This window comes from Myzus persicae, unplaced genomic scaffold (genome assembly GCF_001856785.1).
Source record: "Myzus persicae strain clone G006 unplaced genomic scaffold, MPER_G0061.0, whole genome shotgun sequence".
Classification (NCBI taxonomy): domain Eukaryota; kingdom Metazoa; phylum Arthropoda; class Insecta; order Hemiptera; family Aphididae; genus Myzus; species Myzus persicae.
In genome coordinates, this window is record NW_019101319.1 from 324,826 (window position 1) to 337,735 (window position 12,910).

General features: G+C 27.9%; 1 protein-coding gene across 1 annotated transcript in view; it reads right to left on the bottom strand.

Annotated features, from left to right (window-relative positions):
- The window catches only part of LOC111028629 (lipoma HMGIC fusion partner-like 1 protein), a 247,762-nt gene extending 237,057 nt beyond the window's left edge, over window positions 1-10,705 (bottom strand). The window contains exon 1 of the mRNA XM_022307358.1: window positions 10,304-10,705. The gene's annotated coding sequence lies outside the window, so the exon portion shown is untranslated. The remainder of the gene's footprint in view (window positions 1-10,303) is intronic.
- Between the last annotated feature and the right edge of the window lie 2,205 nt (window positions 10,706-12,910).

A 12,910-nucleotide genomic window follows, 5' to 3' on the forward strand; every position in this document is an offset into this window, starting at 1 on the left:
ATCCACCAAACCTAATTATTCAAAACGCCTTGCTATTTTTTTGCCTGTAAATATTTCATCACAACTCACTAAAAACGTGTTAAGTACTTAAATCGAATTGTTAAACGACAAAGAAAACAAATTAGGGTTATTCCGAATAGGCCAAATTAGATTCCAACATTACTCTTGAACTACAGAACAATATTTAGTAAATATTCCCTTAAAAACTACACGAAGAAAGCTAAAATATAATTGTTCTGGCGACATTAAAATAATGTTAACGTTTACCTGAGTCAAAGTTTTGTTTGCCGGGTGTAACTAAAAAAAAACCGTGTCCTAGCTCATCTGTAAACTAATATACTTAAACAACTCATGGGTCAGTGAACAGAGGTGCTAATGAAATAACATGTGCCCCATTAATGTTCGTAGTTATGAAAAATAAAACCAAAATTCTTATAACAAAATCGTCTTCAATTTACTTCCAGCTAAAATATGTAGTTATACTCGTTTATTTTCATTTTACCCGAAATATATTTTAACAAATTCAGAAAGAAATATCATTTTCAAAATACACAAATGATATTGAAGTTTTTTTTTTAAACATACTTATTCTTAAATTAGTAGTAAATCAAGCATGTATATTTTTGTGGACAAAAGCTGAAAAAATAATTATTAAATATGATTATACACAATTAAACTATAAAATATGCTATTTGCATAAGTTGTTAAAGATTTACCTATGGCTATTTGAACATACATATTAATATTATTCAAACACAATATGTTGTTATTTAATTATAAGACACTAACCTAACACTTATCATATAGTTACCACTCTCCAAAATTGTTATCCCGTTGAGAAATATTGTTATTTTATTTTTATTTTAATTTCATTAAATATGTATTTTTTAACTACTTGATAGAATAATGAAATACCAGATATGTAGTACTTACTCAAGGTTAACATATTCTCAGAATATTTTGTCATTTTGTATGATAAAGGTTCCTATTTTAAACCTTTCATATATTATAAAATATTATAGTGTATTTTCTATGGATCGGACGGAGAACCAGATGTTATAAGCTTAAAAATAATTTATGATTTAATAACTCACCTTAGAAAAAAATTATCTTAACGTTCTTAAGAATCAAAATGTTTTCATATTTTTACATTAAACGTTATTAAAGTTTTGGTGGTAACATCATCAAGATTGTTATCGTAGCTAGCTTTTGCATTTCATGTTATGATAAATTATAACATTATTCTATTTTTCCTGTTAAAGTCGTGATATATGTTATATAAGTTTTTTTTTATATGTATAATGTATAGTAACACCATTTTTACATTTAAACTTTCATTCGGTTATAATTCACTCATAAGTCATAACAGTCACTTCCATTCATCGGCTTTATTTTAAGCTACATAAACGGCCATATCAAAATTCAAATCTATAGATTATAATTATCACAAAAATTGATTCATATGACGAAAAGTGAAACTTTAAACACAAATAAGAATAATTATTTCGTAAATTACAAAAATTATTATAAATACTGAAGTCACTCTTTGTCCATATTTTATTGAATTTGGAATTATGCTGTTACATATATTTATATTTTTCTTTACAAAAATAAAAGGCGTGTACTTATTCTCGGTTAAAACCCTGCTTAACATCATTGCAATCGCACTTTTACTGTAATTGTACAAGGTAATAAACTTAACGTTATTAATTAAATTTTAATAATTTTTATTAATTTAACTTTTCGATTCCTGCATTTATAAGCTGCATTAAATTTACATTTTCTTTAAACAGAATAAATATGTTTGTGTACACAATCGTAAAAATAGAGACATATTAGGTTAATATGTAAATTCATAATGTATATTTAACGACTCGAAACAAATCAAAATATTTGGTTAATGTAGAGTTTTATACATACAAGATAGATTCAATTGTTTTTGCGTGTAATCATAAAAAATTATAAATAATAGTAAAATAGTATATATGACCTTCGGTAATTTGTTAAGAAACTATAAATAGTAAAAATTTAATGATGAAAAAAAATTCCACCACTTAAAAAAAAAACCAACAAGAAATCGTTAACAGTTTGTGTGAGAAGGGAAATGTAATATCAAATTGGACATTTGTTGTTTGTGTTGTTCTAAGTCAAGACCGATTTATACGATCGAGAATGACATACGATGTTGTTAAATTTAATGTATTTAGACATTTAATAATAAACAACTTAACTAAAATGAATTAAAAATACATTTGTTTCAATTATTTGTGTATACAAATATTGAAATATCTTAGGTTGTTTTTTTGTAGTTATATTTTATTGTTATTAAAAAAGTGTAACAAAAACAATAATTTATAAGTCTATAAAATAACATTTTTTTTTCCAAATTTAAACTATTATTTTTGACATTGAATATTATAATATAGAGGTCAAGTTAGTACCAAGTATAAATGTGCTTTACTACATACTATTGCCTAAGTTAGTGCATTCACATATTTTATATTAAATTACATGCATAAAAAATACATTAAAATCTTAACTGTGATTATCTAGTAAACAAAAATATTATTAAAATTATTGATATTTCATAAGTCATAAGTTGAAAAATAAAAGAATACTTGGTAAATACATTAAAATAAAACACAAGAAATGTGACTTAAAGTTTCAGATAAAGACCAAGAAAACCATATTTTCTGGGAAATAAAACTTAGTTATATAAATATAGTATAATAACATTTTTATGTGTTAACTATGTCCACTCTGAGTAAAGCTTGTTTTTACAATAACGTGAGTTATTTTTGTGCCCATTCCACCAAATTTGGATGAGAAAAAATGCTTTATTCTTTATTGTTTAGTTTGATTTGAGGTATGAAATGTAGTATATTGAATACTTTAGAAGATTAAAACAAGACAATTCACAGTACTTTTCTTATGAATTGGGGAAACTAAAATAAAAATCATTGAGAAAACGGAAATTTCCTACCCAATATTTCAATTATTACGATTTCTATTTTTGTGATTCAGAGAGAAACGTCCTTAGGTAGGTACTGAGTTGTTAGTTCACCAATTTTTAATATTACCATTCTTAACAATCTTTACCACGAACCTATCGACACTATTAATGACTCTTATAGCTCATAAATTATGTGTGATCCATCGAAATAAACGTAATAATACAAAACACAATTTAACATAAATATTATTCTTCGGAAATATTGTGGACTCTGAATGCTGATCCAGCCATGACACCTTTAGTCTGATTGCTTTACCGTACGAGTATACCATGATTTGTCATTGAATGTAAAAGTTCAAGTCGCTAACTAACTAATGACAAGGCATACTCGAAAACCTCCTATACTGAAGATCGGGTTTCCAATAGAGTTCTTCTATTTTTTAATTTTTTTTTCTAAAAACCACTACTTAATAAACTTAACCTAACCTACTTGGTTTTCGTACAGCATATCCTACTAAATTATTTATGTTTGTTACATTTCTTTCACAAAAGAATAATTTAATTTATTAACAAATGTTATGCATTTTCTAACAATACTGTTCAGGATTTTTTATTTTTTATTTTTTGAAAAAACACAATCAATGAAATACTTTTCACCTATATATTTCAACTCTCTTCTTTAAAAAAAATACAAATTTTAAAGTAGAACGAATATAGGTTCAGTGAATTTTTAACAATCATTCATTCCATTGCGTTTTCCTTGTCGTAATATAATATGTTGTCGTTTCATATACTTAAAAAATAATAATTATAAACCAATCAAAATAAATATAAAATAATTTATATATTATATTATATTATTGGGTCTGCACTCAAATCCAAAATGTTAATTATCCATAGTACCTACATAAAGCGAATAATGAATCAAAAACTGCACATTTAAGATTTTAATTTATAAAATACTAGCTGATCCCGTGAACTCCGTTGCCCGTTAAAAATGCCAAATCTATATAAAACTCACTTTTTATAATGCGATCAGTATATTAGCAGGTAAGATATTATATTATATTATTATTATAGGCTCCCGCGCTAGGTGCTGCATACTCTATATAAGTTTTTTTTAATTAAATTAAATTAAATCTTTTATTTTTTCTGTGGATACGCTGATGAGCGGATATTAGTGAAACTCAGCCATCTTAGTAGGTAATAAGCGAAAATTCGATCTGAAGAATGCTTAAACCTAATCTATTATATAAACACACAACATAATATGCTTATAGATTTACAATTAGACATTTTTTTTTGCTAATTTCAACCAAAATATTTAGGTAGGTACTGTACTCAATCGTGTTTTACCGAAAAATTACGTTGTGATTATGTGTGTAAGTATACTTACCTATGGCATAATTTATATTTGACAGTTTTCTGTTTGGTCATCATCTCCATCGTATGATAGCTGTCGCTTGTAGACAATTTTGGAGGGTACTTATAATATTAGGTAGCGACTCGAAGTTAAAAAAAGAAAAATAGTTTTTACCAATAACTAATGTAACACATTCGCTTAGATATTCAGATAAAATTGTTTTTTTTTTTGGAGAAACTAAATTGTTATAATAATTTGTTTATTATTCGACGTTGATACCGACCTATCTGGAAGTAGCTGTTGTTTTATAGTTTGATTGTTATTTATTTTCAGCCAGTGAATATTTTTTAATAAAAAAAAAGTATAGGCATACGATTTACACGTATATTTTAATTAATATATAACTCAATTATTTATTAACTTAGACAAATGCTATTGAGATAGAAACCTTCTCCGTGATATACTCTTTCTTTTAAAAAAAAATATTAATAAGATCTGATAAGTAGTTTCAGACCTTACCCTGTACAACAATTTTCATTTCGGGGGAAGAGGTGACCGAGTGGTCTGACTCTTCAGCTGCGACGCAGCCGGTCGCGGTTCGATCCTCGGCCACCGGGCGGCATTTTTCTCCGGACAAGTCGCGGTGACCGGAGAGCAAGTGCTGCCATCCCCCACCCCCGGGGCATGGCAGAAACCTACGAGTGCCCCATTCGAAATTCTGCCAAAACAAACACACACGTGTTCCCCCTACCGTTCCAAAAACCTACAAACCATCAATACAAAAACCTACAGTACCTACTAATAGCTAATGGCCACAGTTGCCGGGCTCAGGATCAATTAAAAAAAAAAAAAATTCATTTCACATTTATATAGTTAGAAAATAGATAAGTGTGCATCAAACTGTTCTAAATAACAATCTATTCGTTAATTTACATTGCATAAAGTGATTCCTATTTGAAAAATGTATTATCTCGGGATACTTCTTAAATTGTGTAAGCAATTATTATTATTCACAAAAAAAAAATTTTTCTCGTTTGAAAATAATAAGTTTGTACCTATACCATGGGAATATGACAATTTCATTCTTAAATGGCAAGATAATTATTTAAATATTTGGAAATATGGTATTTTTAAGTATGCGTAACAATTATTTCAATAATCAGAAGTTGTATCTTGATACATTAAATCTTGGATATAACATATGTTTTACTTTTTTTTTTTTCAAAAAACAATAGGTACATGTTGAACTCACGAATAATATTTATCTACCTGATTTATAAGATATAAGAAAAATATAATTTTAATAATTGTGCTCATTTTATAATTAATTTGATCACAATGGTTACAGATTGTATTGTTTGGTGATTATAGTATTTTAAGGTTTCTTTTCATCCGGTACTATAAGAAAGGACAATTTTGACCATTTTGGCTATCGATGATCTTTTATGATGGTTTTCATCATCAACTACATTATATTACTGGCTTGTTGTTACCTACTTAATTACATTTCTTAAACAAATTTAACTTTAAAAGTTTTGAATTGATAACAATACAAGTTAGAATACACACAAAAATTAAAATAATATGTTTTGCATATTATAATGAAAAATTTCCATCATGTCATAGACACTCGTAATATCGAATATAATCATTTTAACGACGTGTCTTGTCTCATGCTTGTCATATTACAAGCTAGTTGTGTGATTACATTTTGTTACACATAAAAATGGGAGAGAAACAAATTTAACAAATGTACCTACTTAAACATACATCACTCAACACAAAATGTTCTGATCATCCACGTTTTAGCCTTTAAAAGTCAGGTAAATGATTAAGGAATTCAAGTTTAATTATTATGAATAGGATTCAATAATATTCTACTCGAAAATTATAAAACATGAATTTTACACTTACCTATGGATCTACTTTTCTAGAAAATAATTACCTTAATTCATTAAATTATTGTGATACACTATAATACGCTGATATAGTACAATACATTCATAAATGTAGACAAGACTAACATTATGGGTACGTACATCGATTTGAATAATAACGTTTTGTAAACATATTACGTTCGAAACCCAATTATTTAAATAATTTATATTTTACACTTTCAATTGCATAAATAACCACGAAAATGTCATTCCAACCATTTTAACTAACTACACGGCCTTTTCTGACGGGTATATTTTTCCATCTAATAAAGTTTTCCGGTTTAGGTAACACGGCTCTGCGTTTTTTGTCAGTGTCTACTCTACACCTCATCTCACCTCACCCCCTTCGTGTTATCTCCATTAAAGCACGTTATTTTACTTCGTACATAATTTTAGCTCTGGATACCCGGGACAGCAGCCGCCATACATTATTCATTCACTATTGACACGAGAGTCCTAAAACCGGAGCTCTACATACTTACATGTATTAAGGTAAAGAGGAGAGGATAAAAAGAGGAAAAACATCTATCTTCTCTCGAACGACATTATCAATATACGCATCGACATTGGGTCACAGTGAATGCAAGTTTGTCGAAAAGATAAAATCCGACTTTACATCACATACCTATATTCAGTATTTACACATAATAATGTATGCTGTTCTGATGAACTCGTTTTGAGATTGTCAAACTAAATGTGCCAACCTATATTTGTTGATTAGATGAGATGTTTAGACGAAAACCGTATTCCCTTTAAATTAGCTGTAAATAAAAATGACAACCAATTGGTTCACATTCATAGCATTACACGTGAGTCGTGCATGGTAAGATATGTATTAAATTCACTCTCACTTCTATGACTTTAAATTGTATAAGCCAACAAATTGTAATTTTGGATTCAGCTATGAATCTGTGATGTATTTGTCAAATAAACTAGACACATTTATATTTTTCTAACTAGCTGGAAATAAATAAACTTAATGGTTTTTTTTATACACCTATAATTTCCTTTATCGCTTGAAACATAAGTCGTTTTGAAAAAATCGAAAAACTGTGAAATTCACAGTACTTTTGAAATGTCACTTAGTCTTTATTCTTTGTTATGGGTTGTACTAAATTATAATATTTTTTCGCAAACACTAAAACATAAGTGTGACGTATCGCATTATATTTAGTTCCTTATCCATTTGTCTAAAAAAAATATTTATTACACACAGCACACTAAAATGTATAATAAAAAAAGTGTTATGATTTATATAAAATTATTATAGTAAAAACTAAAATTGTCTGTTCACAATATTTTATTGGAGTTTTAGGTACTCAAAATACCATATTTACATGAATATATTAAATCAATTTATGAAACCACTTAACGACTTAAAAAAAAAATTATACTCTTCTTTAAACAATATATACTGTTACTTATGTTTTAAAACTGAAAATAATAATTCACATCTACATATCTACATACATTTTACAGTGGGATGCGAAGCATTGTGAGTGCCCAATAAAGGAATTTCGGTCTATATTTTTGTTGAAATAAATAAATATTTATAAAACATATTCATTACTCGTAAATGCATCAAATTGCACCTACGGATATAAATTTATATACGTACTCATATCTGTAAGAAAATATTATATTATGTATAACCTTTTTTCAATCAAATATATTGTTTCCACTTAAATCGCATTTGAAACTTTAAAGAGTTGAGAAGGAAAATAATATATTTTGTCTTTCAACAGTTTGCTTTCTAAACATTACTCTTAGATCTTAGCAATGTACGCGCAATAACTGTATGACTAATGAACTATAATTTGTTAAGTGAGCAATCATTCCAATCATTCCATATGGAATGCATCGATCATTTAAAAAAAAACAATTTTATATAAGGGTTTAAAATTTAAAATCAAAAGTTCCATGGTTTTTTGGGAAAAGTTTAATATTACTATGAACGTACTGTTTTATTTAAACCTAATACTTATAATTGCAACTAATTAAATGTGTATAACAATTTAAAATTGCTTACTAGACAAAATATTATACAATTAAAGGAAAGTGTTACATTTACGTATCATCCATTCATGTAGTAGCTACCTATATATTATGTACGATTATGCTGTGTTTAATAACATTTTGCATGATATTGTAAATAACGAATTTTTATAATAATAGCACATATAAATATATAATTTGAGTTCTCCATTTCTATACAGCTATGTGTATACCTAATACATATATATATGTATATAAATATAGAATACATTATAATATCACCTATACGTATAAATTCCCGAGATGTGTCTATTCATTATTACCGTCGAGGCATTTGTTTCCATAGTAACCAAATACCATTGTTGATTTTGAACACATTTTTATTAGATTGGACTTTGGGTCACACGTATACCTACATCCCAGTAGACAATAATTAGTCTCCAAAAAATTTAATTCGTTTTTACCGTTATTAAATTAATTCTAGCTTCTATAATTTATAACTTTGACGACTTATACCATACGGGTAGTTCGCAGTGATAGGGATTGATAATATATATGTATCATAATATGTTTTTTTATATTAGCTTGCCGTTATCGTTACTGCAAACTTGTATGTTTTGAATTTGAATTTGATAATATGATTTTCGCTTGATTACAGAAACTGTATTAATTTAGTGTGCCCCCTTACTTAGCAGTAAAAGTAGCCTAACCTACTATAAGCAAATGATACAGGAAATTTGAATTTGAAAAATTAATTTTTATTGCGTAGAATTACTGAACCAAATATCTGTTTATTTGCAATTTATTTATACTCTATAAAAATCAAATTTTGAATAAATATATAAATAATATCAAAGTTAAAATTAATTTTCAGAATAATTTTATTTAATTTTAAAATAATTGTAATATAATGATATGCGTCATTTAACTATTTAAAAACTAAACTTATCAAATTACATTAAAAAGAATATGAACTTTTTGCTTTTATGTATGTTATAATACATGGCTAACAATAAATATTATATGCAATATGGATTTTTTGAATTAACTCGATCTCATTTTCCATTATCTAACTTGAAAACTGAATATATTCTATCAAACAACAGTACCTAACAATTTCACATTGTACATTTCTATTGGTCAAAATGTATCTAAAAACTATTTTTCATAACAAATGTATACATACTATTTTTATCTATGGTGTGTGCTGTTTGTAAAACGTTCTCTTTACAATCCACCACAATTAAAATTATAGTAATTCAAAAATGTTTTTACACTCCCTAGACAGAAATCTAGTCAAAATTGACGTTTATGTAAAAATAGTACTTATATAATACCACAGTAAACAATGTTATTGTTCCCAGCGGTATACGTAAAAACTCCCTTAAGATATTTTGAAATGTTTCTCATACTGTCATACATATTATAATTGTATAAGAAAGTTAACCGTATTATTTGTTATGTCTCTAGAACAGAAGTTTTTTTTAACAAATTTTGTTTATTTTCATACGTAAATCGCTTAACCAAAAAAAAACAAACACATTTTACACATTTTTAGTTATATCATAAAATATTAAATGTATCATAAAACTATAATAGTTAAATAATCAAAAATAAAGGGCTGAAGCACTATGATTATAATATTTTTATTGAAACTAAAAATAGTTTATCACGTTGTAATGTAAGCCAAAAAAATTCTAAATTGACAAATATCAAATTTCTTATACGTGGTTTGAAATTAAATTTTTTCAATTATATATTATTTCCTGAATGTAAGTATGTCTAATAAAGGGAATTACCATACAAATACAACTTTGTACTAGAAGAATAACACTTTATTTTAGTTACTTTGTAAAAACAAAAATCGTTTTAAGTAACATAATTAGTATTATATCATAATAATCTGTTCAGAAAGAGATAATGCATTAAATGAGTATTCGACATATAATCTATAAAATTAAAAATATATTCATGATTCATGTATAACGTACGGTGGAGCCACAAATTACTATATACATAAACAAAATAATAATAATAATATCGTGGACAACTTACGTTTGCGAAATTCAGCTGAAATCTACGAGACAGATTCGACTTAATTTCAAACGGAAGAAGAAGAAGAAGAAGAAGAAGGAGAAGAATAACCAAGAGGAGAACACACGGTCGAACACCTAGCCATACACACACGCACACACATACAACATATACAAACACAATCGCGATTTAATTTAATTCGATTTTCCGTCGGTCACTATAATATTATCTCAATGAAATCCCGGCGGAGCAGCTGCAGTGCCGTGCAGCGAAAAAAATAATTTGACTATTGCCGACCCGAACGAATGACAACGACAACAATAATATTATCAGTCGGGACGAAAGAAACTCGTATCGTGTGCGCGGAGAAAATAATAAGGGCCGTGACACCAAGTACGTGCGTCGCGGGGCGCGTTGCTTGGCTTACTGTCGACGACGCCGGCGGCCGCCCCCGCACCTCCCCCCCTCGCGCCGTCCATGCACACACACATTATATATATATGCAGTAGTCATCGCCGCCGCCGCACAAAGCGTCTACCACCGTCATACAAGCCTAACGTCTCGTTTCCGTCGTCCTCTTCGCGGAGTTGACACTTTGGAACAGAAAAAAAGAACGTCTCGTCGGGGGTTTGACGACGAGAGATGACCCCCCCCCCCCCGCCGCCGTAAACGACGACGTCTCCTCGTCGCGCGAACCGTATAAATTATTATTTTTATGATTATTGTTTGTATTGTCGTCACACGCACACCGGGTAACTGGTATCATCACTTGCGGTATTCGGTGTATAATAAGACGAGCACTTGAGGATGTAATTTATATGTACTCGGGGGCCGCGATTCGTTTGTTCCGTATTTTACGGTGTTTTTTTCCGATTTCGTTTCAAGGATTCATCTTTTATATCACAAAATCTATGATAACGTCCGTATCACAATGTATCATCGGGGTTCTAGAACAAGTCTTTCTAAGTACAATATCGAATCCCTTATTTTCGCCAACGCACTATATATCTGATTATCAGACTTTACTGGTAATAACGAAACAACGAATAGGGATGGGTATACTTCGACCAGCAGCAGGTATAAGTATAGGTGCTAGAACACACTAATTAATATATTAAAAACTCGATGAACAATATAATTCCACTACAAACTATCATCACAGTGTCATATTTTTAGCATATTTGGGATTTTTTTATTTTTAGAAATAAATATCATATCGGTAGTTTATTATATCACGATAATCAAATACATGATCTATACATCCATATAATTATGACATGGATCATTGAAATAGTTATTAAGAATAAATAAATAAACGGTGTATGTAATGTAAAAAAAAAATATTTAAAGATGAGTTTCTTGACTTTTCCTAAGAGTAAAAGCAATATGGCAATGTCATAAACTACAGTTCAGTTTACCATCAATTTCTTACCATTTTATGTACAACATGAATTTTATGAAGCACTTTTACTACCTAAAAAGTATTTTCCGGAGAAATACTTCATAGTAAAACACCAATATTTCCTCGTTTTTGAATGGGATCTAAATCAATTTTTGAATAAATATATTATGTTAACTCATATAAAGTAGCCACTATATATTTACTCCGGTATACTCTTCATATATTTCAATATTCCCTTCAAATGTGTCCGTCTTCGGGGATTTGCAAAAAAAGTTTCCAGATTTATATGGAGTATGGTAAATCTTCAGGCCACTGAAATGTAGGAACTATTATTTCAATAAATAAATAAATAACTATTTTATCAATACTGAATTATACAGACATTCACAATGATGAAAATCAATGATCTTAAATGAACGATTGATTAATTATTTTAAATACCTTTAATCATACACAATATTAAAAATATATTGTCTATTTCTAAAAAAATATTTATAAGAAATCAACAATCAATAAATATATAATAATCATATTTTTTTTTTTAGTTATTTTGTAAGTAATGTTGCATTGTTTTTAAATCAACTAATATCAAAAATGTATTGAGCGATCATAAATTTCTAGAAGATAAAATGAAAACTTAAACATGTTTTATTTTATATTATTATGGTATATTAAATTGTATACTCAAAGATATAATATAAGAAAAAATGATCTATGATATAAAAGAAAAATTGTGAAATAATTATAGACTGTTAAGGTTAACTGGATAAAATAAACAAGATGCTGTGTGTTACCCAAGATATACAGTAAAAATAATTTATCAAGGAATAGAATAAAATTGCCCTGCTTGTATAAATAAGCTTTAAAGCTATTAACATAATACAATTACATGAAGATAATGTAACTTAGATGTGCGCATATAAGTTATACATATTATTTGACATAACATAAAACATTATACAACAACAAAATAAACTTTAAAAATAAAAATAACATTCATAATAATGTATGTGTTTATCAGTGTAAAAAATAATGTAACCCAAAATGTCCAAATAGTATATAAATCATGTTGCAGCCTGGATAGGTACTTGTGGTAGGGGACGGATACATAAATTATTTAATGTTGATAACACTTATCACATTTTTATACAGCTGTTAAATCACACAAGTACCACATATCACCACTATCTGACACAATTTATAACTTTCAAGAATTCATAAATAAA